Source organism: Lotus japonicus, chromosome 3 (assembly GCF_012489685.1).
Source record: "Lotus japonicus ecotype B-129 chromosome 3, LjGifu_v1.2".
Taxonomy (NCBI): domain Eukaryota; kingdom Viridiplantae; phylum Streptophyta; class Magnoliopsida; order Fabales; family Fabaceae; genus Lotus; species Lotus japonicus.
This window is the reverse complement of record NC_080043.1, coordinates 26,157,737-26,171,895: the sequence shown is the minus strand read 5'-3', so window position 1 is coordinate 26,171,895 and position 14,159 is coordinate 26,157,737. Positions and strand designations below refer to the sequence as shown.

General features: G+C 36.3%; 1 pseudogene; it reads right to left on the bottom strand.

Moving 5' to 3' along the window:
* Positions 1-566: 566 nt before the first annotated feature.
* On the bottom strand, positions 567-2,966 carry LOC130709530 (probable polygalacturonase; annotated as a pseudogene).
* Positions 2,967-14,159: the final 11,193 nt, after the last annotated feature.

Here is a 14,159-nt window from a genome sequence, read left to right as displayed (position 1 = left end):
AATTGTTATAGTATGTAGTATAAGGACTTATTTATAAGCAAATCTTAGCGGCATATAAAAAATAAGCTTAAAATAGCTTATGAGTATCTTAGCAGCATATAAAAAATAAGCTTAAAATAGCTTATGAGTAGGTGGTAAGCTATTTAATAAGAGATTATTGCTACAAGATAAGATGTAAAAGATAATATCTTCTAAACAAGACATTAATACCAAGTGCTGATTTAGGTTGTGTATTGAGTAAACAATTTAATTAAGCGATTTGAGAAACTTATTTAATTAATTAGAACATTAGCATAAGTTGTTGTTCATAAGTTAATCAAAACAGTTTATGAAAATTAGTTCAAAACAACTTATAAATAGACCACAAGGCATAAGCCATTTACTTAAGCTATGCCAAATACTTGCATAAGTGTTTATGTTATAACATAAGCTCAAATAAGCAATTAAAGGTAATCCAACCCCAACAACATTTTGGTACTAAGGAAAACACTAGCATCATTACTGCAACATAAGCTCAAATAAGCAATTAAAGGTAATCCAACCCCAACAACATTTTGGTACTAAGGAAAACACTAGCATCATTACTGCAACATAAGCTCAAATAAGCAATTAACTCTAACTTTGATTTAATTTTCAAAACTCCGTCATAGATAACAATAGCATCATTACGGTATTACATTCAAAATTTAAAGTACATTCATTCTCTCAGAATAGTGACAAACTTTTAAAGGAACAAGTCTTCAGTTGAACATTTTCAATGGGAAGTTTGTCTGCTGGAAAAGGGCAGTCAAATTTCCCAGGCTTCTCTTGCAGCAATGCACAAGGCTCAGGAGACACATTGCTTGTAACACCGTGAACATCAGTGCAATTCCATGCCAATTTTTTTCCCACTTTCTCAATATTCGCATTAGAAATGCAAATTCCAGTGAAAGGATCATTAGCAATTCCTTCAAGCTTTGCAGCATATGTGACATTCTTTGCAATCACATCTCTATAATTGATTCCTGTGATGGTAGGTAGTGCTTTTGGGTCAAAGCCAGTGTCAGGGTGTGATCCATAGGAACCTGTCATCCAAAACACATATTTCATGGTGAACAAGTTCATTCCTTTGACAAAAATGTTCTTCACATATGCTCCTCTACCAACTGCAGTTTTGATTCTAATTGCTGATTGAGTGTTGATGGCAGTGAGGTCTTCTGCTCTAATATCTTGGATTCCACCAGACATTTCACTTCCTAAAGCAATCATAGCACTATCAGGGGATATATACATGTAAGTCTTCTGATTATTATGTGCTGGCTTGGCATCCCAACTTTGATTCCATACTCATCCCAACCACTTTTCACTGCAATGCAATCATCACCAGATACAATATAGCAATCTTCAATCCTAGTGTTTGAACAAGAATCTGTAAAATGGAGGAAAAAATAGTTAGAGAATGATTGAAATTTGAGTGAATAGTAACTTTAGTCGATGAAAAATATCAGGGCTAAGAAAGTAGACAAACTAGCCGCCAAAAGATGAAACCAAATTTCAATTAGTCTTTCAAGATCTAAAATGGATTTTGTCCTTTTTCATCCTTCAAGGATCATATTAATCATAATTTCCATCTTTTAAAGACTAAATTGAAATCCAGTGGAAGTAAACTATATATAATAGAATTACAGAAATGATATAAAAATTACCAGGATCAATTCCATCTGTGTTGGGAGAGTCAACTGGTGCAAGAATGGTCAGCCCTTGAATTATAATGTCACTGCAGTGAAAGGTGTGACAAGAACATGAGAATAACAGAACATATGGTCCATGAAGATTGAACATAAATTGAAATGAAAATCATTGTCAAACCTGCTGTAAATTGGATGGACAAACCAAGATGGAGAATTGACCAAAGTGAGATTTGAGATTTGAATTTGACTAGAGTACATAATCTCAATCATGTAAGGCCTGGTGAGTTTAAATTGTCCCTTGTGGAACTTGTCCCACCAGTAAGATCCTTGCCCATCAATAGTACCATTGTGACCTAATGAACAGATTCAAAACATGTGACATTAAAAAAGATTTTCCAAAGAGGCATGATATTAACAAATTCTAATAGAGATGAGATGATAATATATGGTCCTTGTAGTTTTACCAGTAATAACAACATCAGTGAGGTGTGTTCCAAAAATGAGACTACTGAACCTTCCAGCAGGTGCATCCCTTCCTCTGCCATATGATGGCAACATCAGTGTAGTTTTATCTGACTGCAATTATAATACTCTCACTAGTAGTATTGATTAATTATAAGACTAGCGTACCTTTGGTTTGAGGTGGAGAAATGAGTGTTATTTAGTCTGGATGGGAAGGAGGTGATCATAGCCGGTGGCGGAGCATAAGTGTTGCCGTGAATCCGTGATGGTGATGATGAGCGAGCGAGTCAAGGTTGAGCAATTTGAAAAGTGCGGCGGGAATGGAGGGGGAATGTTACAGGATTTGAGGGATGTGGGTTGAGCAATTAGAAGAGGAGATTGAAAAATATTGCAGTAGTGAAATCAGGAGAGGCGGTGCCAAATTGTAGGGGATGTTTTTCTGAAAGTGATGAGATGGAGTTTGGGCCCAGGATGAATTGGTGGAATGCTGGCCCATTGTGACAAAAAAGAAGAGCTTGGTTTAGGTTAGGGAAGAAACAAATCAGCAGTGAAGTCTTATTGCATTTTCTACAATGAAATCTATGGGATTTTGTTGATTTGATCACATGGTGGAATGTGGAGGGACAGTGCACTGGTGGTGCTGAACTTAATAATTGATGCCAGGTTGTCAGGAGATTGCTATCATAAAAATTACTCAAGGATGTCAAGGGAATGAAGAGTTTGCAATATACCATTGTTCACTTTGCTGCTGGATTGCTATGCTTTTGTTTGTTTTTTTTTAAACCGTGGTTTCGAGGTCTCACTTTTCCTAATAATGCAGAAACAGTAATTCATGGTGTTATTTGGCAAGTCTATCTTGAAGGAGCCCGTTGTTTGATGAAGAATTGTGTGTCTAGCTTCGCAATATTGGTGAGGAAGGAAGTCGATTGGTAGATTCAGGACCCGGATCAGGGGTTCAAATTTTTCAAATGAACACATTTAGACAAATATAATTAAAAATCAACTTTAATATGTTTATACATAAAAAATTATATAAGTAGATCGACGGCGCAGAGCGTGGCAGGCAAGCGGTGGACTGGTATTGGTGAATCACACTCTATTCTCCTGAGGAAGATCTAGTAGATTATCAATCAATGAATCAATGTTAATGAAAAAAAATAGTGATTTTTCTTATTTGTATGATCAAAGTCGTCTAGTCCTCAAATCTCAATGAAACTATCAATTCAAGAAACCAAAAAAAGGGAAAGAAAAAAAAACATCAATAATTTTCAATCGATTTGAAAATGCTCAAATCTCAATTGGTTTCTAGGGTTCAAAATATTCCAAATGAAACTGAAACATTTTTTTGTTTTCTAATTACATTATATAAACCAAACATTACAGAATCGAGAAAATGATAGAGAAAACAAACATGATTCAACTTCTACTACATGAAGAAAATGAAATGCGAGTGATTTTCAGGGTTTTTCGAAATTGAAATGCGGTTTGAAAAACGAAGAAGAAGAGAAGCGTTTTTTAGAGAAAAGGGACTTGGTGGCTTGGTGGGTGCTTGAGTGTGATTAGGGTAAACACAAGAGAAAATTTTTTAGAGCAAAGGGACTTGGTGGCTTGGTGGGTGCTTGAGTGTGATTAGGGTAAACACAAGAGAAACTGAGAAACTGAGAAAGAGAGTGATTGAGTGAGGTTTTTCACTTTTGTTCCTCACTGACTTATGTTTTTATTTTTTCCCAGACCAATTTTTTCCTGGCCCAATAACTAGCTCCTAGCCTAGAGTGTTTTGGTGCAAATAGGTACAAAATTTGGTCTATTAGTATAATTTAAAATTTTCTAGGGGTTTAAAATATATAGGGGTAAGTGCAATTTTTTTTGTTGAGCGGGTTCAAGCCAGGTCCACCACTGAGAAAGTCTATGGCATTTTCTAAATGTATTATCTATTTCGGGTGTTCTGTTAGATTTAATTTGCTCGTACGGCAGCTCTAGACTTGTGTTTTTTGTTGCTTTTGATGGGGTTTTGTTTTGAGTTTCCTAAAGGTTTTATGTTGATTTATTTTGGTTGCAGACTTGTGTTTTGAGTACTCTTTTTCCTTCATTAAGGTTTTTTTATGAAATTTTTAATGAGACTAATTCATATAGTATGCGGGTTTTATGTAGTCATTCCCCTATTTCATGAGAGGGTTATTCTCATGAATTGCTTTCTCTTAATAATATGTTATGTTTTCAAAAACAAAAAAAAAACTGAAAATTTTATAGAGTGAACTTTGCTTGAACTTCTCACTAATGAAATTTATAAATTAATAATTAGTGATCTTTATATGTTATTAGTTATATTAATATTAATTAAAAAATCCCATTATTATAAATAAAATATTAAATATTAAAACCATTAAAATGCTAATTATATTATTCATAATTTGAAGTAAAAATTCAAAATAATGATATTTAATTAATTAATATTTTAAAATAAAAAATAGTATTGAAAATAGCTAATTTCATAAAGAAATAATCATATAATTAATGATAGAAAAAAATTTAATAACATCATGTATTATTTTCTATTGACTTTATTGATTATGCGTATTATTTAATTTCAATTTATAAAAATATTAATTATGTTATATATATGTTTTTTTTTTACATTGGAAAGATAAATTGCATCCGCCAAGAATCGATCCCTTGACCTCCCTTACCCAACCCAGATGTCCCCTGCTCCTATCACTTGAGCTATCCTACCAGGACATAATATGATATATGTGTGTGTATATTAGTTAGTGGAATTGACTTGAAAAACAATCAAATAAAAAAAATATATATATATATATATATATATAAAGAAGACTTGAACCCTAGCATTAAATACAATAGTAGAAATGAAGATCTCTTATTTATCTTCTTAAAAAAAAATAAACGCATGACTTTTCATATTTCATATTGCTTACTCACTAATTTAAAAACAAAATTACTTACTCACTATTCTTTATGATAAAAAACCAAATTTGCATATATAAACAAATTAGACACGTGTTGTTACCGTGAGACCAGTTGTCAGATCGGAATGTTACATGTATTATGTGAAACAAATTATATTTTTTTTATCTATTATATATTAGTGAAAATGACTTGAGAAGAAGGAAACTAATTAATTACAAAAAAAGTGAATAAATTTAAATTTAAAAAAATAATATTTTACGTTATTTAAGTTTTTTTAAAAGAACTGTTAAATTTACAAATTTTTATAATTTTAAAATTTAAAATAACTTTTTTGTTGGTAAAAGCACACAAATTATGTTATTATGATAACTTATTTAATGATATTAAAAATTATTATTTATATGAAATATTTCAAAGTTACATAATTATTTTTCATATAAAAAAATGAATTATTAAATTATTAAAAATAATTCAATGCTTATTATTTAAATAAATTATTAAATTTGAGTATGTATTTTTTTACACAAAGAAAACTCTAAATTGTCTTAAGCTTTTTTTTAATATTCCTTTAAAGATATAAATTTAATAAAATGGATGAGAGAGAGTTGAGAGAGAAGCTCTGCAAGAGCTTATCCAGCACTGTGGTTTCCGCCATGGTCCTGGCGGTTACATGGAGCAACAGCTCATTGGAAAAATCAGTAAGGTTGGAGGCATCAGAGCTGGGGGAAGTTTGGTGCTTTTGATCGTGGGTTTAGGACTGGCATAGATTAGAAAATGGTGCTGATAAGTGTCATTTTTACGTATATTGGAATTCATTTTAGACACTTATTTGACTTGTGTGCTTCAATTTACACCATTTTAATCCCTAATTTATTAGTTTAGTAATTATTTAGGTTTAGGATAGGTTTTATGATAATATCAAATTCTAATCCCAACTTTTTGATGCAGAAAGTTAAAAGTTGTCAGAGCAAAATTAGAATCCCGCATTCGTTAACCGTCAGATCAAGCTAAAATTTGGATATGTGGTTCATAACACATGGTATTTCAATTTGAACGGTTGGATCAGGAAAAAATGCATGATTTTGTGAGAAGTGTTCAGGCCGCTGGGCGGACATCAAAGGGCGCTGGGCGCCCAAGGCGGTTCCAGAAACCCACATGTGAAGAAACAGGGGACACTGGGCGGTCATCAGAGGGCGCTCGGCGCCCAGACCATGATTTTTCACTATAAAAGCCATTTTTAAGAAGATTGGACGACATATACTTCAACCCATCACTTGGGAACTAAGAGAAACACTAGAGAAACAAGAAGAGAGGCTTAGGAGGCTATAGAAGGAGCTCCGGAGATCGGATTCGACGGTGACACATCGCGACGGTTTCGGTTCTTCTCGTTCTTCTTCTCTATTTGTAAAGCTATCCATGAAAATGGATAGCTAATCTCTCTTTTGTTGGGATTTGATGTAGTTGTATGATACTTATGCTCTCTATGTGATTCTCTTCAATATAAAGCATGTTTCTAGTTGTTGATTTAGTGGTTTTCTCTTGATCTTCATGCTATATCTTAGATTGATCGCCTATGGTATTTTGTTTGATTCAACTTTTGAGCAGAAGCTACAACGTTTGAGTCTGAACTAGAGTTAATCACCTAATAATCCTAATGGCTAGACATAGAGCTAGGTTTGTTAGTCACTAAACACCCGAACTTCATGATAACTTTCTTTCTTAATCATGTGAGACATCAATGTTTAGGATTAGAAAGTTATTGATATCCATTCATGCGAGACATCGATGACGTAGGGTTGAATTGGTGTAGATGAATCATATGCTTAAACATGTTATGTATTTGAATCACTAAAATGCAAAAAGGTCAAACAATGAAGTCTAATCCCATCAATTCCTCATACCTGTTGTTTCTCCGTTAGTTTATTTGCTTTTTATTTAGTTTTATGTTCAAACAATTAATTAATCTCATTATGTAATAATCATTTAAGTTTGTGAACTGTTGAACCGCATAAGTATTACACCTCATTGTGGATATGACAAAACCATTTACTATACTACAATTGAGTCTTGAGAGATTCAACGTAGAATGGTAAAAAATCTTTCATCAGTTGTGCACACAGCAAGCTCAAGAACGTGAGTCCAGGATACTGCAGGTCCGAAAGTGAGGCAATCACAGCAAGGCCAGCAACGTGAGCCCAGGTCAAATGCATATCTGAAAACGACGTCCTTCTTTGTGTTTGTCGATGGTTTGGATGATCGTATAACAGTGGTGCAGCTACGATCTATATTTGTTAAGGCAGGGACATTGCGGGATGTTTATATCCAGTATAAGAAGAAACTTGGACGACGCTTCTGTTTTGGTTTTGTTCGTTTTCAACACAATGAGGATGCATGGAAGGCTGTTCGTCTGTTTCATGGTTTGAGATTGGATGGGAATTTTCTTGTGGTGCAGAAGGCAAAACTTCAACGTTCGTTTCGGATGTCGACTCTGGCGCAAGCTTCATCTCAACGGTATTGGTATGAAATTAGGGAGAAGGTTTGGCGACCCAAAGTCCAATCTCTGGCAACTGACAAGGAAGTCCAACCACAATTGCAACCTGCAAGCACGGATCCATTCATAAGCTCTTAGGGTCAAATGCCCCCACCAAAATTTGAAGTTAATGAATAACATACATGTAAAATATGATAATCTCTCACAAGTATTTTATATAACTAGACATTATATATATATATATATATATAATGTATTATTTGCCCCCACTAATTTTTTATATTTAACATTACATGTTGATATATGTCTGTGTGAAAATATTGCCCCACAACTCTAATTGTCTGGATCCATCACTGACCGCAGCGTAAAGAACAATCAGATCAGCGGGAGGGTTGTCGTCTGTTTTTTGCTGCGTCTGATTTTGACATGGGCTGGGTGGAAAGATGTGCTCAAGTGCATACCAAAGAATCTTTGAGTGTTGATGTTTTGCAGGATTCGTTTAGCCAGATTGGGCTATATAATTTTCGGCTCATTCCTCTTGGTGCGACTGAAGTTTTGCTTGAATTTGAAAGCAAGGAGGAGATGCATATCACAATTACGGAGTGCCGGGAGTTTTTGGTACAGACGCTAACTAGCGTTAAGCCATGCACTTCATTGACTTTTGGTGTTTCTCATCTCGTCCACGTTCGATTGTGGCAGATTCCTTTGGGGTTACGGACAGCGTCGCTTTTCGCTGCTGTTGGAAATTTGTTGGGGACTTATATGTTGCCTGGTCGTGCAACACTGTTCCGACATCGTGCAAATAATGCCAGAATTTTAATTCGAATGAATCATTTTTTGTTGCAATGTTTTACCATGTTTGTTGATGTGGGCGGGACTTCGTGCGTTATTTTGGTTGAAAAGGATGATGTTACTTATGATTATGGGAGTGTCGAAAGTATGTCGTCAACGTTGGTGAAAGAATATATTTCAGCGGAGGAGGAGAGTTCTGATGACGACGCTGAGGAACGAGGAGTGTTTTAAGCAACCTTTGGTTTCCTTTTTTTTTTGATAAGCCAAGAAATATATTGAAAAGAAGTACAATGGGTACTTCAGCCCAACACAAAGAGGGAGAACAAGAGAGAGAAAAGCAAAATTACAACTCAAAAGGCACTAAAGAATAAGCAAACAACCCAAAAAACCTTGTTGGAACATGTTTCCATGCATTTTGTCAAAACAACTGATTGTCGAAGCAAATGTCGTGGCATCTGATTCCGTGAAGCTAGGGCATCAGTCCTCAGCTTGTGTTTCTGTTGTGGGCCCTCTGAAGATTTACTGAAGATATGTTTTTGAGTTACTTGAGGAGCAAGTAGCTATTCCATAAGGGTTTTAAATTGTTGGGTTGTTATTTGTTGAAACAATCTTTGTTAAAAGATTGATTTTTATCTTTACTTGTGCAATAAGAAACCAAATCTATCAAGATTGCGTTTTGAATTGCTGTTGCTGCAATCTGTTTCTTCAGCACATTCTAACCCTAAAGCCCATGCTACCGCTGCTGAAGTCTATAAAAGGATGAAGACCTAAAACATGAAGACCACCGAAGCTAATAGAGAGAGATCAAGTGTTTTAGGATTTGTGTTTGTACTTTGTCCTTTGTTAGTTGTGAATCCTCTTTGCTCACTGATTCTATAAAGCAAAGAAGGATTCTGTGTTGTTTGATTGCGTTCAAACTCTGATTGTTCATTGTGTTCACCAATCACTGTGGCAGTGATTGAGAGAAAGTGAGAGGGGCTCTCATACTTAGGTTGAGATTCTAAGTAGAAATACACTGGGTAGATTAGGAAGTGAACTATGAACTGAGTTGTTCATGAGTGTCTGTAATTCCTGAATCTTGAGATAGTGGATTTCCTTTCTTTGGGTGCAAACCCTCCAGACCTAGGTGAAAGTTTTTCACTGAACTGGGTTAACAATTAATGTGTGTTATTGTTTCTGTTGTTAAGTTCTGTTTTACTGTTAAGCGGTTGTCAAACCTCTTGTCCCAGCATCGTGCAGGATAATCGTATCAGAGGGAACCTGAATTACAATTGGCATCAGAGCAGGCACCCTGTTCTGGTTGGGTGAGCTCCAGGGAGTTTGATTCAAGTTCTCATGGATAACAAGGAGGGAGGATCAGTCAATAGGCCACCCATTCTGGATGGTACTAACTATGACTACTGGAAAGTTCGCGACAGTCTTTCTCAAGTCAATTGACAACAAGACTTGGAAAGCTATTGTCAATGGTTGGAAGCACCCTACTAAGTCCCAGGTTGAAGGCACCTCTACCACTGTTGTGGAGAAACCTGAAGAGGAATGGACTAGTGTTGAAGATGAAGCTGCTCTTGGAAATTCAAAGGCTCTAAATGCTATCTTTTATGGAGTTGACAAGAATATGTTTAGGCTGATCAATTCGTGTACTGTGGCAAAGGATGCTTGGGAAATTCTGAAAACTGCACATGAAGGAACTACTCGAGTGAGGATGTCAAGGCTTCAGATGCTTACTACTCAATTTGAAAATTTGATGATGACTGAAGAGGAGACTATTTCAGAATTCCACATGCGTGTCCGTGACTTGTCTAATGCTTCATTTGCTTTAGGAGAACCTATGTCAGATGAGAAGCTTGTAAGGAAGATCTTGAGATCTCTTCCTCAGAAGTTTGCTATGAAAGTCACTGCAATTGAGGAGGCTCAAGACATTGAGAACATGAAGGTTGATGAACTTATTGGCTCTTTGCAGACATTTGAGTTGAAACTGAGTGGAAAATCTGAGAAGAAGAATAAGAGTATTGCTTTTGTGTCTAACACTGATGAAGGTGATGATGAAGACTGTGAGGGTGAAAACCTTTCTGAGGCTCTGGCTATGCTAGCAAAAAAATTCAACAGAGCTTTGAGGAAGATTGACAAAAGAACCAGGCCTAATGTCCAGGACATGAAGTTCGACAACAAACCCAAGTTTTCAAATTCACAGAGGAAGACCAAGGAAGAAGAAAGACCTATTCAGAACAAAGGAGTGCAATGTCATGAATGTGAAGGATATGGTCACATCAGGTCTGAATGTGCCACTTATCTAAAGAAGCAAAAGAAAGGTATGATGGTAACTTGGTCAGATGAAGACACTGAAGATGAGGAGGAGATATCTGCAAACAAAGTCAATGCTTTCTCTGGAACTATCTGTGAGTATGAGACAAGTGATGAGGACATCTCTGATGAGGAATTGGCTGAAACTTACAAGCTGCTACACAACAAGTGGGAAGAAGCATGCAAACTTGTAAGAGAAAAGCAAAGTGAGATAGAACAACTTGTTTCTCAGAATGAAAGGTTGAAAGAGCTCAGCACTAAGCTGAAGGAAGATCTGGAGGAATGGCAAAGTAAGTTTAATATTGCTGATGTTATGGAAAAGGCTAACCTAATGTTGATTAATGCAGAACTTCAAGAGGAAGTGACAACTCTGACAAGAAAACTTGAAGCCACTCATAAATCTGTTAGAATGTTAAACAGTGGTTCTGATATGCTTGATGAAATTCTGAAAGAAACTAGCAAGCAAGGAGGGAGTTTGAAGGGAATTGGCTTTGACTATAGAACAGCAAACAAAGAAAATTAGAAAGGTTCGAAGAAATTTGTGTCTGCTGCAAAACAAACTGAATTCAAGAAGCCAGAAATTATCAGTTGCCAGATCCATTGCCTCGACATGTACCTCAGCATGTGAAACCCTAGCTTAAGGTTGACAAAATTGTACTTTGGAAGTGTCACTACTATGGTAAGAATGGTCATATAAAGCCCTATTGTTACAGGTTATATGGTTATCCTCAGATGCACGATAAAAAGCCTATTCAGATGAGGAAGCAATGGAAGCCCAAGGGTGAAGTCAGATGTCAGGTAGCCTACACGTCTTTCAAAGCATCATCAAAGGAAGATTGATATTTTGATAGTGGCTGCTCAAAGCACATGACAGGAAACAAGAGCTTCTTGCAAGACATCAGAAGTCACTCCACCAACTATGTTACTTTTGGAGATGAAGCTAAAGGAAAGATCAAGAGAGTAGGAAAGCTTGTTAGCACAGAATCTCCTAACTTGAACAATGTGTTACTTGTAAATGGTTTAACTGCCAACCTAATCAGCATAAGTCAACTGTGTGATCAAGGGTATGATGTGAAGTTCAATAAGATAGAATGTGTTGTGACCACTGATCATGAGAAAGTTGTGATGAGAGGAGTCAGATCAAAAGACAACTGTTATATGTGGACATCAGAAGAAAAAGCTCATGTTTCTAGATGTTTGTTAACTAAAGAAGATGAGGTGAATGTATGACATCAAAGACTAGGACATCTCAACTACAGGAGCATGCAAAAGATTATTGTTGATGAAGCAATAAGGGGATTGCCCAATTTGAGCTTGGGAGAAGGAAAACTATGTGGAGAATGTCAGATTGGTAAGCAAACCAATGTGCCACAAGATGCTCTAGCATCAGACCACGACAAAGGTTCTGGAATTGCTTCACATAGATCTCATGGGTCTCATGCAGGTTGAAAGCTTGGGAGGAAAAAGGTATGTGTTTGTCTGTGTAGATGATTTTTCAAGGTATACATGGGTTGAATTTATGAGAGAAAAATCAGAGACTTTTGAAATATTCAAGAATCTATGTTTGAGACTTCAGAATGAGAAGGGATGTGTGATTGTAAGAATCAGAAGTGATCATGGAAGGGAGTTTGAGAATTCAAAATTCTTGGAGTTCTGTGGAACAGAAGGTATTAGCCATGAATTTTCTGCCCTCATCACTCCACAGCAGAATGGAATTGTTGAAAGAAAAAATAGAACTCTCCAGGAATCACCTAGAGTAATGTTACATGCTAAGAAGATTTCACACCAGTTCTGGGCTGAAGCTATGAGTACTGCATGTTACATACATAACAGAGTCACCATCAGGGCAGGGACATCCTCTACACAGTATGAGCTATGGAAAGGTAGAAAGTCGTCTGTAAAATACTTTCACATATTTGGAAGTAAATGTTATATCCTTGCAGATCGTGATCCTAAGAGGAAGCTTGATCCTAGAAGTGATGAAGGAATTTTCAAGGGGTATTCTATGAACAACAAAGCTTATAGAGTTTTTAACTCTCACACAAGGACCATGATGGAATCTGTGAATGTGACTGTGGATGATGAACCAAGCAAGAAGGAAGAAGCAAATTTGAATGAAGATGATGATGGTGCAGATGTTCCAGCCGATGCTCCAACAACCGCCCCCGACAATGATTCAGAGACAAGTGCTGATGAAAAAGAAGACAAAGATATCCCATCAAATAAAGCTCCATCAATTAGGGTTCAGAAGAATCACTATCAAGAAAACATCATTGGTAATCTTCAAGAAGGGGTGACTACCAGATCCAGAAGCCTTATTGCTCATGGTTGTTTCATCTCTAAGATAGAACCCAAGAATGTCAATGAAGCTCTCACTGATGAATACTGGATAAATGCTATGCAAGAGGAGCTTGAGCAGTTCAGGAGAAATGAAGAATGGGAGTTAGTGCCTAGACCTGAAGAAGTAAACATCATTGGCACTAAGTGGATCTTCAAGAACAAATCAGATGACACTGGAATAGTCACAAGGAATAAAGAAAGGCTAGTTGCTCAAGGATATACTCAAATAGAAGGAGTTGATTTTGATGAGACCTTTGCTCCAGTAGCTAGACTGGAATCTATAAGACTCTTGTTAGGTGTTGCTTGTCTTTTGAAATTCAAACTCTACCAGATGGATGTGAAGAGTGCTTTTCTGAATGACTATTTGAGTGAAGAAGTTTATGTTGAACAACCTAAAGGGTTTATAGATCCACATCATCCAGATCATGTGTACAAACTAAGGAAAGCCTTGTATGACTTGAAGCAAGCACCTAGGGCTTGGTATGAAAGGTTAACTGAGTTTCTTGTAAGCAATGGTTACTGTAAGGGAGGAATTGATAAAACTCTGTTTGTGAAGAATGACAAAGGAAAGCTCGTGATAGCATAGATCTATGTGGATGACATTGTTTTTGGAGGAATGTCGAACTCAATGGTGGAGCATTTCGTCCGACAAATGAAATCTGAATTCGAGATGAGCCTAGTTGGTGAATTGAATTATTTTCTAAAACTACAAGTCAAACAAATGGAGGATTCTATGTTCATATCACAGAGTAAGTATGCTAAAGGGTTAGTCAAGAAGTTTGGTCTTGAAAAGGCTGGCCACAAGAGAACTCCTGCTGCTACACACATCAAACTTTTCAAGGATGAGCAAGGGGAAGATGTTGATCAAAGTCTCTATAGAAGCATGATTGGAAGCTTGTTATGTCTCACTGCTAGCAGACCAGACATCACCTTTGCTGTCGGAGTTTGTGCTAGATATCAAGCATCTCCTAAAGCAAGTCATCTGCTACAAGTCAAGAGGATTATCAAGTACATCAATGGCACAAGTAACTATGTTATTCTCTATACTCATGATACAAATTCCTCTTTAGTTGGATTCTGTGACGCAGATTGGGCAGGTAGTGCAGATGATAGAAAGAGCACATCTGGTGAATGTTTCTTCCTAGGGAATAATTTGATTTCATGGTTTAGCAAGC